The following is a 17,872-nucleotide window of genomic DNA, read 5'->3' as shown; positions in this document are numbered from 1 at the left end:
TTCACCCAAGGCATCTCAGATGGGTTGGAGGCATCTTGGAGTAGCTGACCGAAGCCTCTACACTAGAGGCGTGGAGGCGCCTTATAGTAGAAGGTGCGGAGGTGCCTCAGGTGGAAGGAGGTGCCTCCCCGCGCGGATAAGGATTACGGTCGCGAAGGATGAATACTCGACAAATCAAGGCTCCTCTAGTGGGAATGAGGCACCTCCGCGCGGATAAGATCCGCTATCTTCAGCAAAGATTAGATTGACCGGAAGCTCTTCCAAGGGAAGGAGGTACCTCGGATCATCTATAAAAGACAGTGTTGAGCTACAGCCAAAGCATCAACTTCCATACGAGCTACTATGGCCTTTTTGCTGCTATGTCTTCGCATTGCTACCGTGTTACTGCTACATCCGACCAACACCAACACACGGGCTCTCAACTTTAATAATCACGTGTTGGTAACTTTAGATTACTATCATTTACTTTATTTCTAAGGTAGCATAGTCTGTTATATTGTCATTCGTTATTATTGTACTCAATTCACTCATTCGGCAATTTCGAAAGAGGGTTTTAGTGGATTTCCCATCGATACAGTCTGAGGGATCATGAGTCTTGGAGTAGGAGTCGCCGAACGCTCTGAACTAAGTAATTGTTGTGCAAAGAGAGGGCAACACCTCTCAACCTCTAAACCGCGGAAGAAGAGGAAGAGAGAAAAGAGATTGCGCAGAGCAACAAGACAAAAGACGCACAAAAAGGAGAGCAAACACGAGGAAGGAGAAAAAGATAAAGAAGAAGAGTTATCGTGGTTCGACGACGTGCCTACTCCACAAAACGGCCGAAGCTTTATTAGAATTCTCTCTACACAGGAGAATCACATCTAATGATTCTTGTGTTTGTTTTTTTATACAATAGGCCTACAATAATCCTTATAAATAATGCTAAACCCTAGACCTGATAAAATCGTAACAAAATTTTGTTATGAAAAATCACAACAAAATTCTATTATATAAAATCTTAATAGAATTTTATTAAGAAAAATCTTAACAGATTTTTCTTTCATAACATCCCTCATATTAACCTTTATCCAAATATGAGCCACCCCTTAACAATCTCCACCTTGGCGAATATTCATCCCTTCGAAGAACACGAGTATCTGAACAAAACTCCATCTGGATCTTTGGGCCTGAGCTTTCTTCCTCTTGCATCTAGAGATATGGATCAAGTTCAAGCAATGCTTAAACTTCTCTGTGGTTACTGGCTTTGTCAGCATATTTACAGCATTGTCTGTAGTGTGAACTTTCTCAAGTTGAATTTTCTCAGAAGCAATCAACTCTCTGATCTTGTGAAACCTCACATCAATGTGTTTGGTTCTCGCATGATACACTTGATTTTTCACTAAATAGATAACACTCTGACTATCGTATAACAACTTGACTCCACTTTGCCGAACACCCATTTCTCTGACCAACCCTGTAAGTCATAAAGCTTCATTCGCTGCTTCAACTGCTGCCATGTATTTCAACCGCTGCCATGTATTTCAACCGCTGCCATGTACTCAGACTCCGTAGTAAACAATGCAATAATAGATTGTATCATAAATTTTCAACAAATAGGTCCTTCTGCTACAGTGAACACGTATCATGTAGTAGACTTCCTGTTATCTAAATCTCCTGCATAGTCTGCATCTACGTACCCAACAACTGAAGGATCTTCCGATTGTCTACTGAACATGATGTCATAATCAGTTGTATTTCTTAAGTATCTGAAAATCCATTTCACTGCATCCCATAGTGGTCAACCAGGATTTGAGAGAAACTTGCTTACCATATTAATTGCTTGCGCCAAATCTGGTCTCGTGCAAACCATGGCATACATCAGACAACCAATTGCACTGGCATAAGGAACCTTTAACATCTCTTGGATCTTGTCATCCATCTTTGGACACTGTGTACTGGATAACTTGAAGTGACGCGCCAGGGGTGTGCTCACCGACTTTGCATTCTTCATGTTGAACCTATCCAGCACCTTCTCCACATAGCTATGTTGAGACAACCATAATCTCCCTACAACTTTATCTCTGTGAATCTCCATCCCAAAAATCTTCTTGGTCTTTCCCAAATCTTTCATGTCAAATTCCTTGCTCAGTAGCCTCTTCAATTTGTTAACCTCTTTCATCTTCTTCGCAACAATGAGCATGTCATCTACGTATAGTAGTAAGAAAACCAGTGATTCATCTTCAAGGCTCTTCACATATATGCAGCAGTCATACTCACATCTCCTATATCTGTTTTGAATCATGTATGAATCAAAACGTTTATACCATTACCTAGGAGATTGTTTTAATCCATACAATGATTTCTTCAACTTGCAAACCAACCGATCTTGTTCGGGCTGACTAAATCCTTCGAGGTGTGACATAAAAATCTACTCCTCTAAATTTCTATGAAGAAATGTCGTCTTCACATCCATCTGCTCAAGTTGCAAATCGTGATGTGCCACTAAAGCCAACACCACTCTAATTGACGTATGTCTTACCACCGGAGATAAAATTTCTTCATAGTCTATCCCCTTTCTCTGTGAATACCCCTTTGCTACCAACCGAGCCTTAAACATCACTTCTTCTCCCTCTGACATTGCTTCTTTCTTCTTGAATATCCACTTGCACCCTATAGCTTTCTCTCGTTCAAGAAATTCCACTAGATCCCACGTTTGGTTCTTATGCAACGACTCCATCTCCTCGTCATAGCATCCGTCCACCTGTCCTTCTCAGAACTGTGTATCGTCTCCTGAAAAGATGTAGGGTCTCCGCTACTAGTGATAAGCACATAAGATACCAAGTCTTCAAATCCGTATCTAGTGGGTGATTTTACAACTCGTCTCATTCTACCACTAGCTATAGTGTGATGCTAAGTATGCTCTAAGCTAGAATCATCAGAGTCATGAGTCTTTAGCTCCACCTGCATAATATCTTTCTCCATGTTGCTTTGTAGTGTTTCATTTTCTTCTTCCTGAGTACGTTGTAACATAGCTTTCTCGTCAAACACCACATCTCTGCTAATCACCATCTTATTTGCCTTAGGATCCCAAAGCTTGAAGTCTTTAACTCCTTTTTGATACCCTAGAAAAATGCACTGCTTTGACTTCGCATCCAGCTTCGATCTTTCCTCACTAGATATGTGCATATAGGCTAGACATCCAAAAACTCGAAAATGAGAGTAATTTACTTGATTCCCTGTCCATACTTCCTTTGATACTTTGTCTTCTAGTGCTTCCCTTATTGATTTATTAATGAGATAACATGTCATATTAACCGCTTCCGCCCAGAAATTCTTTGCAAGCCCTGCATTCATCCTGAGACTTCTTGTCTTCTCAATGATTGTCCTGTTCAACCTTTCCGCTATCCCGTTCTGCTGAGGTGTCCTGCGAACCGAGAAATGCCTCATTTTCCCATATTGCTCACAAAATTCCTAAAATTTTGAATCTGTGTACTCAGTCCCATTGTCTGACCTAAGGCATTTGATCTTTCTTCCGGTCTGGTTCTCCACTTCAATTTTCCATAATTTAAACTTTGCAAAAGTTTCCGACTTGTGACACATAAAGTATACCCAGACCTTTTGTGAAAAATCATTAGTAAAACTCACAAAATACAAGTGCCCTCCACGTGATGCTACACTGGCTGGTCCCCAGAGATCCGTATGTACGTAGTCCAGAATCCCCTCCGTCTTATTTGCTGTCGTCTTGAATTGCACTTTGCTCTATTTCCCAAGAACACAGAATTTGTAGAATTTAAGCTTACACGTCTTGACACCCTTCAACAAATCTCTCTTGTGAAGTTCTAGCATCCCACGTTCACCCATATGCCCTAGTCGTATATACCACAAGACAGTATTGTCTGATTTAGACTCCACTGAGGCGGCTCCACCTACAACTGTAGTCCCTATCAACTTGTAGATATTTCCTGATACCTTTTGTCCTTTCATTACCGTCAGAGCTCCCTTGCTGACCTTCATCACCCCGCTCACTGATTTGTAATTACAACCAATATCATTCGGTGTGCCTAGTGAGATCAAGTTCTTTCTTAGCTCTGGTATATATCTGACATCACATAAAGTTCTCATCACACTATCAAACATCTTGATTGTGACATTCCCTATGTCGATAACTTTACATGATACGTCGTTTCCCATTAACACTGAACCAGAATCCATTGCTCTATAGGTGCCAAACCAATCCATGTTTGGAGTCATGTGATATGAACATGCAGAGTCTAAAATCCATGCATCCGTCAGTTAGTCCGAACTTGACATAACTAATAGTATATCTCCATCACCGCTCTCTGAATTTTCTTCTTCAACTATATTTGTAGATTTTGCCGAACTACCTTTGTTCTCTGCAATATGTTTCCTTATCTCTGGACAATTTCTCTTGATATGACCTTTGCCTTCACACTTGTAGCACGTGATCACCTTCTTCCTTCTCGATTTAGAACGAGTCTTGTTGTTGTTACCCGTTCCATGTCGAGATTTACTCCTATCACGCTCTTAGTTGCTATTTACCACAAGTCTTTCTCCTTGAGAAATTTCATCACTTATTTTCTTCCTTTGGTGAAAACCTAGCAGCGCACTTGTGATCTCCTCCAATTTAAGAGTTTCCTTACCCCACATCAAAGTAGTAACCAAATTCTCGTACGTAGGAGATAAAGGTAGAGAATTCAACAACATCAGCGTTTTGTCTTCGTCTTCAATCTTCACATCAACCCGCTTCAGATCACTTACAATCTGGTTGAAACGTTGATGTGTTAGCTCAGATCAATTCCTTCTTAACGTCCCTCTACGCCGCGCACGTTCTTCTCGCCCACCGGTGTACTCTTCCGTAGCTCTCTCGTTCTTCGGACGCACCGAGCCCGTCGGCTCCCTTCCCGTGTCGTCCTTCTCTCTAGCTGCGTCTTTCGCTCGACTTCCTGCGCTCCTAAGCTTCTGCACACTCAGACACAGGGATCAAAACACAAAGCAGGACCTAACCAACTTGGTTGATCACATCAAAACACCCACGGGGACCAACAATCTCCCCCTTTTTGATGTGCATCAATCCAAGTTCAAGTTAGGGTTAAAATAGACAGAAAAATAATTTTAAAAGAAAATTACTAAACTAACATGTTAAGCATTAGTTTGCAATAAATAAAATTGTAACTTCTAACTTAAGAGTTAATCAGAAAAAATATTTTTAATTTTAAAAAATTCTCTCCCCCTAAACATGTACTTCTCTAAACTTGTACATTTCCCTCCCCCTTTGATCACAGCAAAAATGGGGTAACAGAAAACATTTTAGCAAAAATTTTTAAGTTAGAAAAATTTCTAATTTAAAATGAAAAAATGTCTAAGTAAACTGAATTTATAGAATTTTCAAAAATAGAAAAAAAAATTCTAAGTAAAATGAAATTTTTGAAAAAAAAAATCTAAGTAAAATTTCTAAGTGACAAAAGAATTCTAACTAAAATGATTTGTTTGAATATTTTTTTTTTCAAAATAATTTATAAAAAATTGATTTTTAGAATTTTTTTTAAAAAAATTCTAAGTAAAACTTTCAAGAGACATTTTTCTAGATAATTAATTAAAAAAATTTCTAAGGAAATGTTTAAAAACTTTTCAAAGTATTATTTAATTCTAATTTGAATGTTTTTATCAGAAAGTTAATTAAATATTTTTATTTCGATATTTTGGCTTCCAGGTTGTGGCGAAGCACTAAGCCTTCTTGGTTATTGGAGCAACAACCACTTCCTTAGACAAAGCTTCCATAAAGAAACTCACAATTTAATTTTCTCACTATAAGCTTTTAATTAATTTAGCACAGATTTCGGAACCCAATAGAGGTTCCTTCCTACAAGGTTATTCAAAAATTTAGGGGGTACATAGTTCTTGGGCACTCTTCTAAGTTGACCCTGATGGTTTCTAATGTACCAATTCAATTTTCCATAAATTCTAATTTTTTATTTTGGAAATCTATTTAAGCATGCATCAGTTTTTAAATTTTAAATTTCTAATTTTAGATTATCATTTTCTGATTTTAGATTAACGTACATCTCAAGTGGACATGTTTTTGCTAATTTCATTTTCAATTCAGTATTTTCTTTTTCTAATTTGAATAAGTCTTTAGAAAGAGACTTAATAAAGCAAAAAGACTGAGTCGGGGTTAGATTACGTACCTTACTTACCTAACTTGGTGAAGCTTCCCCTTCACTACAGCTTTCCTCTTCTGATGTTCCTCCTCCTTCATCTATACTCATCTCTGAGCTTGACTCTTCTTCTATATGATGGTTAGCCATTAGCGCTAACCCCGAGAAGGCTTCGATGTCTGATTCAGAAGACGACGAGTCTGACCAAGTGGCCTTCAGGTTCTTGTGCTTGGAGGATTTTGGCTTCTTATACTTGACCTTTTCTTTCTGTTTGCTCTTTAATTTCAGGCAATCATCCTTGATGTGCCCTTCTTCGTTGCAGTTGTAGCACCAAATCGTTCTCTTTTTTCGCTCATGCTTCTGCGATCTAAATTTGTTAGATTTAAAAAATTTATTAAATTGTCTTACCATAAATGCAGCCTCGTTTTCGTCAATCGAGGCTTCGGAGTCAGAACCGTTTGCTCTTGCCTTCAAAACAATGTTCTGACTTGTCTTTTCTACTCCAATGGGCTCTGCAATTTGAGATTCGTGAAGTTCAAAAGTTGATAATAGATTTTCTAGAGTACTTATCTCGAAGTCCTTAGAGATGTAGTACGCATCTACTAAGGACGCTCATTCTTGAGTTCTCGGGAAGGCGTTGAGCGTGTATCGGATCGAGTCCTGGTTCGTTACTTCTTCTCCAAGATGGGTTAGTTGCGTGATCAGCTCTTTGATCCTTGCTTGGAGTTGCGTTACCTTCTCGCCTTGGTTCATCCGAAGGTTCGTTAACTGGGTCCGGAGGATGTCGCGCCTCGCTAGCTTAGCTTCCGAGGTACCTTCGTGAAGCTCTAGGAATTTTTCCCTGAGGTTTTTCGCGGAGGAGTAGCTTCCGATTCGAATTACCTTTTGTGGTGGCAGCACGCTCAGCAAGTGGAATTCTGCCTTTCCGTTGGCAACAAACTCGGCCTGCTCCTTCTTGCTCCATTGATGCTCTTCTTTGTCTTTCGGAACTTCAAAACCATATTTCATAGTTAGTAACATATCGAAGTCGGTTTTAAAGAACCCCTCAATCCGGTGTTTCCACGTCGTGAAGTCTCCATCGAACTTCGAGGGATGAATATTTGCTCCAGCCATCGCCTTGATCATTGTACTTCAGTCGGCGGTTAGTCCTTCTGCGACGGTCTGGCTCTGATACCAATTGTAGGTGCAGCGGAGGCCGGCAAGAAGGAAGTGAATTGCTTCTGAAAAATAAAACTGCGCTCCTCGGATCTTTCAACTTAAAAATAAAGCAACTATAATAATATTGAAAGCAAAAATAAAAAGAGACAGAATTTTAACTTGGTTACAACCAAGATGGTTGTTAATCCAAGACAGTCGAAGATCACACTAGCAGAGTCTCCTTCACTGTAGGCGGAGAAGTCTTTTTACACACTTAGAACGCTCACTAGTTGCTAGGAATGACTATAAAATTGATTGCTTGAGTAGTTGTTTATTTCCTAGCTCTAGGGACCTTTATATAGCTCCTGGAAAGTCTATCCCCAGGGTCCAAGGCGCCTTCAACAAGGTCCATGGCGCCTCCAACGAGAGAGAGGATAAAATTTTATCCAAAAATAACTCAACGTTCACTTCTGCCAGGTCCGAGGCGCCTTCAACGGGGTTGAAGGCGCCCTCATGTTGGAGGCGCCTCCAAGCCTGATGGAGGCGCCTCCAAGCTGGCTAGCAGCTTTTCCAGCTTGCTTGCTTCTTTGCTTCGTCTTCCAAAGTTCCGTTCTTTTGGGTGATTCCGGCCAACCGAAATAGGGATCACCCGAACCCAATTTCCGGCCTTCTCATCGAGCAGCCTTCCTCCCCGGCTTAACGTCTCTCGAACGCCGCGCACGTTCTTCTCGCCCACCGGTGTACTCTTCCGTAGCTCTCTCATCCTTCAGACGCACCGAGCCCATCGGCTCCCTTCCCGTGCCGTCCTTCTCGCTAGCTGCGTCTTCCGCTCGACTTCCTGCGCTCCTAAGCTCCTGCACACTCAGACATAGGGATCAAAACACAAAGCAAGACCTAACCAACTTGGTTGATTACATCAAAATACCCACGGGGACCAACAATCTTCAGCCCGAATAATTTCTGCTTGAGATACAGCTTATTTGTCAATGACTTTGACATGTACCGACTTTCCAATTTTTGTCAAATTGCCATCGGTGACTCGTCATCCATAACATGGCACATCATGTCATCCATAAGACAAAGCATGATTGTTGATACTACATTCGCCTGAAGTTCTTCCCAATTTGATTTCTCCATGCTTTTCGATTTTCTTTCTCCTAGCGCCTTCACCATGTCTTGTTGCACCAACAAGTTCTTGACCCTTCTCTGTCATAATCTAAAGTTTCTGATTCCGTCAAACTTCATCATATCAAATTTCGCAGAAGTTGCCCCCGACATGTTGAAGAAATCCATAAAAAACCTATAGCTCTGATATCAATTGTTGCGCAAAAAGAGGGAAACACCTCTCAACCTCTAAACTGCGGAAGAAGAGGAAGAGAGAAAAGAGATCGCGCAGAGAAATAAGACAAAAGATGCACAAAAAGGAGAGCAAACACGAGGAAGGAGAAGAAAAGAAAGAAGAAGAGTTACCATGGTTCGACGACGTGCCTACTCCACAAAACGGCCGAAGCTTTATTAGAATTCTCTCTACACAAGAAAATCACATCTAATAATGATTCGTGTGTTTGTTTTTTTATACAATAGGCTTACAATAATCCCTATAAATAATACTAAACCCCAGACCTGATAATGTTGGTAGTTTTGAGAGCATGAAAATTAAAACGAAGTAATTAAAATAATAATGCAGAAACCATAAACACTCACATTGATCTCTCGAAGAACCGCCACCGAAGACGCCGATCGATGAAGAGATTGCCGCTGTCGGAAGCACGATCACCGAGTTGCCGGAAAGCGCTTCAAGGTTCACGAGCCAAATCCCGATCTACAGATGTTCTCCCTTTGCTCACACACGATTACCTCCGCTGCTCCTCTGATCACCTCGATCGCTTGCTCGCTGTTCACCTTCACCCATTCGGATCTGTGCTTGGACGCACCTTTAATAAGAAGGCTGAGGAAGACGAAGGGGAAAGGACACCCCTTCGTCTCCCTGGCGTTTGCAGCAAACATCAGTTTGCAGCAGCGAAAGGGACAAACCCTTTCGTCTCCAGTAACGCCTAAACGTCCAACATCTCCCACTCATCCAAGTCAATCCATATGGTCACATAGACCATGTCAGTCACATAGACTACAAGGTGATCAAGTCACGAAGACCGGAGCGAAATTAGTCACAAAGACCAAATAAGTTACGAAGACTTTATGAGGATCAAGTCATGAAGACCAGAGCAAAATTTAGTCACAAAGACCAAATAAGTCACGAAGACTTTATGAGGATCAAGTCATGAAGACCAGAGCAAAATTTAGTCACAAAGACCAAATAAGTCACACAGACTTTGTGAGAATCAAGTCACAAAGACCAGATCAGAACATCCATTCCATACATTAGGGAAAATGGTTCGTGCGACAGCAAGCACAGTGAGCATTCAATTGCTAAGAAGATTGTCACACCTTACTTAGCTGCTCCATAGAACAAATCAGAGACATAAATGTCCATAGAACAAATCATTGACATAAATGGCTTACCTTTACCCCAGATTAAATTATTTACATCATCATGAACATCTCTAATCCCTCATATTGACCATATGTCAAGAGCATGTTCAACACCTCCAATCAAACAAATTATTCACAATTACATTTTATGTACTGAACTAAAAATGTAACCGGTACCAGTGAATAAATGTTGCAGATGTAAATCAATCTTAATCTTCCTTTATAGCTAGAATCCATTCATTCTGATCAGTTGCTTTCCTAGTTATGCTCCATAGACCGAATCATCCATAGCCAATAGGAAACATGCTAAAGTAGCAGACACTGATCAGAACTTCAAGTAGACAGCTAAATAGTCACTTAGGGTAAAATCGAGATTAACTTATAATCTCAAGGGTCTCACATAGTAGAGAAGCAGGGATCCATTCTCCTACAACCCTTCTTGTCTCCATACCACATGTGGTATGAATCACATGCTACGATGTTATTCTCTTTACCAAAAAGAGCGTATGTTTTTCCCAAATTTAACATCGTACAGATTTCGATCTAGACATTCCCAATGTCTAATCCTAAATTCAACATATGAATTCTAATATGGCTTCAAGCAGATTCATTAAATGGTGGGTACATTTACTCCAATCATTATACAAATGATCTCATCTTGACACAAGTATCAAGGCGACCTTAACTTATGGGTATGTCTCTATTCACAACTACAAAAGCTGTCCCATAAGCAACGATCTTACCTCTATTCATACTCAACAAATAGAGATGATTGTCCATGTGAGTGGACCAATCCCAATCTGCCAACATGCTTATCGAGACTTTTATTCGAATGTAACCAAGACATATACACTGAATAGATCATGGAATTTTTTATTTATCAAAATGTCTTTACAATTGTTACATTCTCCGAAGTCCCAAAGACTTCATATGCCCATGAAATGACTCTTTAGTCAATGGCTTAGTAAAAGGATCAGCAAGCATATTCCGTGTAGGGATGTACTCAAGAATAATCTTTTTCTTGTCAACAATATCCCTTATAAAATTATACTTAATTTCTATATGCTTGCCTTTGCTGTGATATTTGGGATCCTTGGAAAAAGCTATCGCAGTTTGACTATCACAGTACACAGTAACAGGACTCCCACTATCCTCAACAATCCTCAGATGCTTCAGGAACCTTCTTAGCCAGACAGCCTCTTGCACAGCCGCTGCACAAGCCACATACTCAGCTTCCATTGTCAACAAGGCTACAAAAGCCTGCTTCTTGCTGTTCCATGAGATGGCGCCATCATTCAGCAAGAAGATATAGCCAGATGTGGATTTTCTGTCATCAAGGTCCCCTGCCCAATCTGCATCTGAGTAGCCACTTAGGCTCATATCTGATCCTTGGAAACAGAGGCAATAATCAGCTATTCCTTTAAGATATCTAAATATCCTCTTCACCACTTTCCAGTGTCTCGATCCTGGGTTTGACTGGAAACGACTAACTAAGCCAACAACATAGCTTATATCGGGACGAGTACACAACATAGTGTACATCAAACTACCAATAGCACTGGCATATGGTTTCTTCTTCATTTCGGCTATTTCCTCAGGAGTCTTGGAATACATACTTTTGCTCAAGACAGTACCTTTCGCAATAGGCGTCTGTTCAATGTTGCAATCTGACATATTGAAGTGTTGCAGCATCTTAGTGATATAAGCTTCTTGAGACAAACCCAAAAGCCTCTTTGATCGATCTCTAACGATCTTCACTCCTAAGATGTACTCTGCTTCTCCCATATCTATTATGTCAAATTGTGATGAAAGCCAACTTTTGACTTCTATCACACACTTTATGTCACTTCCAGCTATTAGCATATCATCAACATATAATGATAAAATGACAAGCTTTCCTTTTTCCTTTCTTAGGTAAACACAATGATCCTCATTGATCATTTCGAAACCATAAGATAATATTACTTCATTAAATCTTATGTTCCATTGTCTTGACGCTTGCTTTAGCCCATATATAGACTTCCGAAGTCTACATACTCTTTTCTCTTGGCCTTCAGCAACATAACCTTCTAGTTGTACCATATAGCTTTCTTCGTCAAGATTACCATTAAGGAAAGCCGTTTTTACATCCATCTGATGTAATTCCATGTCATATTGTGCTACTATAGCTAGGATGACACGTACTGACACAAACTTCACAACTGGGGAGAATGTCTCTTCAAAGTCAATACCCTCCATTTGGGTATATCCTTTTGCAACTAATCGAGCTTTGTATCGATTAATCGATCCATCTGCTTTCCTCTTTACTTTGAGAATCCACTTATTCCCAATAGCCCTTCGGCCCGGAGGAAGATCGACTAAATCCCAAATCTGATTCTTTCTCATTGACTTCATTTCTTCATCCATTGCAACTTTCCATTCTTTTCTAACTGAGCTGCTCATAGCTTCCTCAACTGTTCGAGGTTCCTCATTGTCAACTGGGAGAACCATTAATGCCTCATTCTCAATATCAAACCTTCTTCGAGGAATAATCTGACGACTACTTCTTTGAAGGTTAGACTATTGAGAAACTGACTCATTCAGTGGCAAATTACTCCCACTCGGTTGACTAGATTCAGGCATTTCCTGATTCGTTGATAAAGGAACATTATCCTCCTCCTGTATCTCATATAGAGGAATTGTCTTATCAATTTCACCTCGTGTTGGGAACTCAGTTTCTAGAAAAGTAGCATCTCTTGACTCTATCTCAGAGATAGTTCCATCTTGTCGCTCACCAATAAAAACATAACCCTTAGAAGTCTCAGAGTACCTTATAAAGATACACTTCTTACCTCTCGGTCCTAATTTTTCATATTCGTGAGTCTTATCATGAACGTAGGCAGCTGACCCCCAAGGTCTCATATTACTCGAATCCGGCTTTCTGCCTGTCCAACGTTCATGTGGGGTAGATGGAACTGACTTTGAAGGCACTTTGTTAAGTATATAGGTCGCTACTAGTAATGCATCTCCCCAATAGAAGATTGGCAAATTAGCTTGCGCTATCATAAACCTAACCATTTCAAGAAGAGTTATATTTCTTCTTTCAGCAACCCCATTTTGCTGTGGAGTTCCAGGGACAGTAAGCTGTCTAATAATCCCTTTCTCATTACACATTGTCTTGAACTGATCAGACAAATATTCTCCTCCACGGTCAGTGCGCAAGGTTTTAACCTTACGTTCCAATTGATTCTCAACTTTGTTCAAGTAACGAATAAAGCAATCCAATGCTTTAGATTTGTGAGAAATCAAATACACATGACCAAAACGTGTGAAATCATTGATAAATGTAATGAAATAAGAACTCCCATTTCTAGCCTTCACATTCATTGGAACACAAATATCCGAATGAATTAATTGCAATGGTGATTCAGCCCTAATAGCCTTACCAAATGGTTTTCTAGTCGCCTTTCCAGCAAGACAATGCTCACATATAGACAAGTTAATCTTAGTATGAGTGCATAATAGGCCCTCCTTAGCTAATCTATTCATTCGTTCTTGTCCTATATGTCCCAATCTAGCATGCCAAATTTCATCATTTACATCAGCATTACTAGTAAGAGCAATGTTTGAAAAACAACTATTATTATTTGGTTCTACATCAAGAACCATAAAACCATTTGTTACATAACCATATCCAATTAACACAGAGTTAATTCGAAGTTCCACACAACGGCTATAAAAATTTACATTGTAACCTAAATCAAGAAGACAAATAACGAAAACCAGATTCCGTCGAATCTCAGGAGCGTACAGAACATCATGTAGAAACAAGGTGCCTCCACCACGTAGGTTGAGCTTGCAAGTGCCAATTCCTTTGACTTCTATTCTTGCATTGTTTCCTACATATATCCATTTGTTGCCAGCTGGTACCCGACGGTACTCCACATATGTAGCTCGATCACGAGCTACGTGGTTCGTTGTTCCTGAATCTACAATCCACAAAGGATACGAATCAGCTAACAACACTGTACTTGCAACATATTGCTTGTGGAAAGAAGACAAAAATGGATTTACCTTTTTAGGCTCAGTACAATCCCGAGCAAAATGGCCCTTCTTGCCACAGTTGAAGCAGGTCAACTTGCTCCTAGGTTTTTGTCCATTTTTCTTTCCTTTCTTCTTGATTTGGTTCTTCGCAGCAACAACATTAACCTCCTTTCCTTTCCCCTTTCCTTTCTTGAACCACTTGTTCTTATTCTTGGAACCAAAACCTTCAGCTACAAAAGTTTGACCCGAAATCCTTACGGATTCAATCCTCTCCGCCTCAAGTTCCACATGGCGTGAGACATCAATGAAAGTCTTGATACTCTCACTATGGGTCAGGTTCTGTTTCATCATTTCCCAAGAATCAGGAAGGGAACGGATAACTGCCTGAACCTGTTGTTCATCGGTCAACGTATAACCTGCAGTCTTCAGCTCTCGAATCATGTTACTGATCTCCCTGAGATGTTGGGCCATGGTAACATTCGAGCGCTTCTTACAACTATCAAACTTGATAGTCAGCTGACGGAGCTTACTCATACTGACTCCACTGTACTTCTCTCTAAAGGCTACCCAGACAGCATGAGCCGATGTTAATGGCTCATACTCAAATACCAGGTCATCCACCATTGAACTAATCAATATACCCTTAGCAATGGAGTCCTTCCTTTTCCATGCCTTATAGGCATCAAGGTCACATCTGTGCTGTGCTGAAGAACCATCAACCGGTTCCTCCATAATTTGGTTTACAGCCTCCAGAACTTCTTGTTCCTCAAGAACATATTGTATCTTGAGGTGCCAAATTTTGTAGTTATCCCCATATAATTTCTCACCCTTATTGAGTTCAGCTATGATGTTTTTAGTTGTCATGATCTACATAAATAAACAAATTATTTATTATTTCAGTGTAATTCATATATGTGCAACTATTTATTGACTCAGTGTAAATTAGAGTTAGTTTACAAAATCAAGTGATAACATTGTTTCCACTCATCATTTGTTTATTCTAATCTAATTAACACTAATCAATTATATTACACATATCCGAACTAATGAACAAATCATTTTATATGAACAAATCATATTTATATGAACTGATCATATTATGAAATGAACTAATCATTTCCAAGTTAGTTAACATATAACATAACTTTTATTATATAATTCTGTTCGTACAAAATAACAGAAATTATTACATGACTCAAAAACTAGATGAGCTAACACTGCTCATACATAACGACAGCAAACAGAACACTAATAAACTAGATAGGCCAGCACTGCTCCCACTAGGACAAACACTAGTATAGCAGCCAACACTATCCCTATTAACCTGGACTCATTTGGGATAATCTCAGATGGGGTAGCTTCAGGATTCTCCATTAGATCCATTTCTGGATCTTCCTTGAGCATCTCCTGGTCCTCTTCAAACTCTTCAGGCTCTTCTTCACCCATATGGTGAAGTAGTTCCTCACACAGTACTGAATATGTGACACGCCCTTGATGACGCCCCCATACATAGTCTGCTATTATCCTGGGATACTCTGGCAATGAATGCATCAATGCCCAAATTCTATAACTGTCTAGGACTGGAAACTCTTCTTGTTCAAGTTTCCAAAATAGTCTATTCAGCCGTCTAACATGTCCGTCAACTCCATAAGCAGACTTATACTCTATCTCCTGAATCTCCTCTCGAAGCTGGTTTCGCCGCACTTCGCGACGAGTCAATGTGGTAATCGTCCGTGCCATCTGAAAAATTGAATTTAAATAAGTCAGTACAAAACCGACTAACCAGTACAAAACCAGTTTAATTCAATTTATACAGGCATACCATCATTATAAATCAAGAAAAACAAATCTTCTCGATTTTCAGGAGTTTAAGTCGACTGACCCATTAGACCGGTCAATCAGGAGTCTGGATGTTAAACTTAGTCTATTGTCCTTATTAGAACTAATCTAATTGGACCTATGTTCTGTTCTCGTTTAAGCCCATTTGAGTCAATCATAGACTTATTAATCAAACTCAGGTTCGTTTGACTCGTCCAATTGCCCATTGGATTAAGTCTGACTCATTAGAACAAATCCAATGTTTCTGATCAAATTTTGACACAACGGAACTAATCCGGTCACATTTGATCAGCCCAACTTCTGTAGTAAAGATCACCCTTATTAATTCAATAATAAACTGAGCTGGTTAAACCAATAAATAATTTGAATCAGCTTTAGATATTATTGAATCAAATTGGTCTGTTTAAATTAACTAATAATTTAAACCAGACTGGGGTTTGATCGGATAAGTTGGTCTGATTCAATTTTCAGTAAATTGAACCAGAAATTAAATATCTATTTATTAATTAATAATACATAACTATATACATTTAATTAATTAATAAATATATTTAATTAATATTCACATCTACGGTTTATTAATGTGAAGAAAAAATATATATATGCACATGCATGCACTGTGCTTCAAAACTGTTCATTCCTTTTTCATTCGATCTTTAATCGATTCAGATTTTGAAATGAATCGATTCAAATATCGAAAATATTACTGTGCATGATTTTTAATCGATTGACGAATCGATTCAACAAAGCACTGTGTCATCAATTGAATCGATTCAATTCCTTATTCAATCGATTCAAATATTTGAATCGATTGAACAATCGATTCAAACAAAAAATACATGTTGTTCGTGATTTTTGAATCGATTGAAACGAAATTTCAATCGATTCAATTCACTGTTCATCTTCTTCTTCGCAACAGAAGAAGGAAAAACACGAGCTTTTCGGCGTCATTTTTCATGCTGTCAAAACTGTACATGCTCTGATACCATTGTTGGTAGTTTTGAGAGTATGAAAACTAAAACGAAGTAATTAAAATAATAATGCGGAAACCATAAACACTCACATTGATCTCCCGAAGAACCGCAACTGAAGATGCCGATCGATGAAGAGATTGTCGCTGTCGGAAACACGATCACGGAGTTGCCGGAAAGCGCTTCAAGGTTCACGAGCCAAATCCCGATCTACAGATGTTCTCCTTTTGCTCACACACGATTACCTCCGCTGCTCCTCTGATCACCTCGATCGCTTGCTCGCTGTTCACCTTCACCCATTCGGATCTGTGCTTGGACGCACCTTTAATAAGAAGACTAAGGAAGACGAAGGGGAAAGGACACCTCTTCGTCTCCCTGGCGTTTGCAGCAAACATCAGTTTGCAGCAGCGAAAGGGACGAACCCTTTCGTCTCCAGTAACGCCTAAACATCCAACAGATAAAATCGTAACAGAATTTTGTTATGAAAAATCACAATAAAATTCTATTATATAAAATCTTAACAAAATTTAATTAAGAAAAATCTTAACAGATTTTTCTTTCATAATATCTCTCATATTAACCTTTATCTAAATATGAGTCACCTCTTAATAGTAATCAATCGAGTCGTGTTTTTTGCTTTTATTTATTTGTTCCGTTGTACTTTTCTTTAAGTTTTAGAAAAGAACTATGTTTTTTACACGTGATTTACCCTCTCCCCATGTGCGCACTGATCCTACAACACACATTTATTACTATTCTACTATTTATCTTCTTCCTACACTTTTCGTTCCGCTCTCATTCTGACTTTTACGTCGGAGTGTCTGTACCAAGGGCTTCTTTTTTGGTTCTCGTCCTAATGCTCTTGTGTGATCTCTTTGTGATGTGTGTAGACCCGCAAGTACCACTTTCGACTGTCTTTCCTTGCCTTGCACGAAAATCTGAAGTTTGCAGCGCATCTTCGAGTCCCAACTCCAAGTCCCCTCTTCAAATCCTAACTCCAAGTCTCCTCTCCGTCAACGTTCTGCCCTCGTCATCAACCCCTCCGTTTAACTCAACTTCTAAACTGGATCATGCAACATTCAAAGAATAGTACTGTAATTTCAAAGAATAGTACTATAATGATATTGATTTTCAAAGAACATATCGCTAGTTTTAAAAAACAATAACACAGTTGTCTTAATTTTAAGAATTATGCAACATAAAATAGTGTAATGTAACATTATTATGGGTTGATTTTTGAAAACTAACACAGAACCG

This window comes from Zingiber officinale, chromosome 3A (genome assembly GCF_018446385.1).
Source record: "Zingiber officinale cultivar Zhangliang chromosome 3A, Zo_v1.1, whole genome shotgun sequence".
Lineage (NCBI taxonomy): Eukaryota > Viridiplantae > Streptophyta > Magnoliopsida > Zingiberales > Zingiberaceae > Zingiber > Zingiber officinale.
This window is presented reverse-complemented; position numbering follows the sequence as displayed.